This window comes from Lathyrus oleraceus, chromosome 6, assembly GCF_024323335.1.
Source record: "Lathyrus oleraceus cultivar Zhongwan6 chromosome 6, CAAS_Psat_ZW6_1.0, whole genome shotgun sequence".
In the NCBI taxonomy this organism is placed as follows: domain Eukaryota; kingdom Viridiplantae; phylum Streptophyta; class Magnoliopsida; order Fabales; family Fabaceae; genus Lathyrus; species Lathyrus oleraceus.
The window spans coordinates 53194166-53198047 of NC_066584.1; the positions used below are offsets into that span (position 1 = coordinate 53194166).

At 22.8% G+C, this 3882-nt stretch overlaps 1 long non-coding RNA gene across 1 annotated transcript; it reads right to left on the bottom strand.

Moving 5' to 3' along the window:
* Window positions 1-2398: 2398 nt before the first annotated feature.
* Window positions 2399-2915, bottom strand: LOC127097267 (uncharacterized). Its single transcript, XR_007792973.1, has 2 exons — window positions 2817-2915; window positions 2399-2738 (listed from the first exon to the last, which is right to left on the bottom strand). It is a non-coding gene; the product is annotated as an uncharacterized LOC127097267 (long non-coding RNA).
* Between the last annotated feature and the right edge of the window lie 967 nt (window positions 2916-3882).

Consider the following 3882-nt stretch of genomic DNA (forward strand, 5'->3'; position numbering starts at 1 on the left):
TGTGGTATTGGAGAATTAGGAAATGTGAAAAGGGGTTTTTGGTCGAGAAAGAGTCAAAGAATGGATGTTAGAGAGACAATGGTGTTTTGATTGATGATTTAGTAGAAGGTTTACACTTAAACAATAGGATGGGGTGGACTATTTATTAAGAAACTAAAGTTAATTTTTTTTATTACATATTAAAATTTAAATTTTGTTGATTCAAATTAAATTTTGATAGATCAATTTTCATAAATATTTTTTATGAATAATTTCTAGACTAATATTTGGTTTTATTGAATATTTATCTTAGTAACTTTTTAATATCGTGTAATTCTATTAATATTAGAGATAATGATTAATATATATAATACATTGTACATATTTCTTATACCTCCTATTTATATTTAAAAAATTTACATGAATATTTATAATAATATTAATATATAAGTAAATGGTGTATTTTGATAATTTTTTGTTATAGTTTTTTGTGATGCTATTAATATTTGAGATAAAAATAGTTATATGTTTTAATTTTTTTTTAAATAGTCAAATAAAATAGTATATTTATTATTCATACAAAAATAATATTTGACCAAAAAATATATAAAATTATATTTTCTTATAATATTAATAATACAAATTAAATAAATTATGATTCATCCTAACAACTAAAAATCATGAGTCAATGATTTTAAAAATATTTAAAAGTGAGTTCTTATTTTAAGTTAATATATTATGATTCAATATTCATTATTATAAGGTGGTATTGAAGAATTAGGGAAGATGAATAGAGGATTTTGATAGAAATATAGGCAAAGAATGAATGTTGACAGATAGTGGTGATTTGATTGATAGTTTAGTAGAATTGTACACATAAGTTAATAGGATGATGTGGATTAATTTTTAACAAGTCAGTCTTAAGTTTCGCAAAATTGTTTTCATATTGATTGTTTTTTATTTATCTTTAAAAAATTATATGAATATTTATAATAATATTAATATATAAGTAAATGCTGTATTTTGGTAATTTTTTGCTATGGTCTTTTGTGATGCTATTAAAATTTGAGTAAAAAATATTATAGTTTTATATATTTTAAAAATTAAGTAAAATAAAATAGTATATTTATTCGTACACAAAATATATTTGACCAAAAAATATATAAAATTATATTTTTCTATAATATTGATAATATAAATTAAATAAATTGTGACTCATCATAACAAGTCAATGACTTTAAATATACTTAAAAGCGAATTCTTAATTTTACTTAATATATTATCATTCAATATTCATTATTATGATGTAGTATTGGAGAATTAGAGAATGTGAAAAGGGGTTTTTGGTCGAGAAAGAGTCAAAGAATGGATGTTAGACAGACAATGGTGTTTTGATTGATGATTTAGTAGAAGGTTTACACTTAAACAATAGGACGGCGTGGACTATTTTTTAAGAAACTAAAGTTAATTTTTTTTATTACATATTAAAATTTAAATTTTGTTGATTCAAATTAAATTTTGATAGATCAATTTTCATAAATATTTTTTAGGATTAATTTCTAGACTAATATTTGGTTTTATTGAATATTTATCTTAATAACTTTTTTATATATTTTTTAAAAAAAGTAAAATAAAATAGTATATTTATTATTCGTACAAAAATAATATTTGACCAAAAAATATATATAATTATATTTTCTTATAATATTAATAATACAAATTAAATAAATTATGATTCATCATAACAATTAAAAATCATAGTCAATGACTTTAAAAATATTTAAAAGTGAGTTCTTATTTTAAGTTAATATATTATGATTCAATATTCATTATTATATCGTGGTAAAGAAAGAGTCAAAGAAAGAGTCAAAGAATGGAGGTTGACAAATGATTATGTTTTGATTGATAGTTTAGTAGAATTGTACCTATAAGTTAATAGGATAATATGAACTATTTTTTAAAAAGTCAGTGTTAATATATTTTTTAAAAAATCGCAAAATTGTTTGAAGTATTGAATTTAATATATATAAATAGATAAATAAATAAATATGCATTCTCACCCTCAATTATACTATACTCTGTATAAATTCTAATTTATGAAACAACTAAAAATATTTCATGATTGTTAGAGCACCAATCTCAAGTACTTCATTGGAGCAACCAATACTTGTGTGATCATGTAAAACAAAATATTAATAAAGTTGAGAAAATAAAATTGGTAGTTGATAACAAATCATTCATCGATGAGCAAAACAGCAACGGAAAAAGCAAGTAAGTTGAAATGAGATTTCATTTCTTAAGAGATGACTCTAATATTTGTAAAGCAACTTGCTTTGCTAGCCAATATTAATCAAGAGGCATACAAAATTACAATAAAAATAGACGAATAACTAATAAAAAAACAATACTCCCTTCAAACTAACTTGTAAAATTATTATATTATTATTGAGCAATGAAGTCTATAAATACATATTGAAATTGAGCCAAGAAATACAATTGTAGCATCACAATCGCAAATTCAAATACTACCATCAAGAAAAAACATGTATAGACATTATAACCAAACTCCTAAAATCATTTATTTAAATCTAGAAAATCACTTATTTAAGATTAACCGCTTCAATCCTTCTTGGCACAACAACAGAAGTAATTATCAGGTGGAACGCACATCCCAATATCATAACCCAATTTCTCGCAGAACCATGCACAGTGAGGAAATTCATCGCAAGGTCCTAGACAGTGTTGGCTGCTGCTCACACCTGCATTAACCAACAGATAATGAAAAACTTGAATTAAAATATATAATATTTTGATTATTAATTTGTTATACTAAATACCAAGAACGAAAATAGCAATGAGCATGGCTACAAGAATGGATTTCAACAAAGACATTGAGACAATTGTGATTGCTATAGCTAGTCACTTGTGTAGGGTTCTTTTTTTGTTCGTAAATTACCTGATTATATATTGTAATGCATAATCTTTTCTTTAATAATTTGCCATTTCTAAATGATATGTATTTTATTGAATCTTTCATTGCATAATCTTTTCTTCAATAATTTGCCATTTCTAAGGGATATGTATTTTATTGAATTTTTCATTGCATAATCTTTCCTTCAATAATTTGTCATTCCTAAGTGATACGTACTTTATTGAATTTTTCATTGCATAATCTTTCCTTCAATAACTAAGTGATACGTACTTTATTGAATTTTTCATTGCATAATCTTTTCTTCAATAATTTGTCATTTCTAAGTGATATGCACTTTATTGTCATTTCTAAGTGATATGTACTTTATTGAATTTTCATTGCATAATCTTTCCTTGAATAACTTTCCATTTCTAAGTGATATGTACTTTATTGAATTTTCATTGAATCTTTTGAGGGTCAAACTTTCTAGAAGTACTTTATTATATTTGTTAAGATTTTTATTTATTTTAAGTTTGAAAATGATTACTAAAGAATTAAACCATATTTAATATTCTTTTTTTTCTCACACTATATTATTACTGTTGATTAAAGAAGAATTGATGAGTTAGAAAGGTTTATAAAACCAAACTCGGCATTACGCTCGATATTTGGAAGAAAAAAAAACAATTTATAAATGATTATTTTTCTGGTGAATATATCTGATCTTACAATTCTTTATTTTATCTACAAGAGATAATATTTCTAGAAGAATGAGAAGTATAAACGAAGATTATGAGTTTTTTTTAAGAATGGTCATATTAAACACAACAAGAGAATTCATATAGATAATCAACACTACTATAAATAATATATTTTATGATAAAACTTCATCTCAATCAATAAATAATCAAAGACTAATTCCTCGCACGCCAAATTTTAATTTTAATTTTACAATAATATAATCTATTCCCTTGGATGTATAATAAAACCGA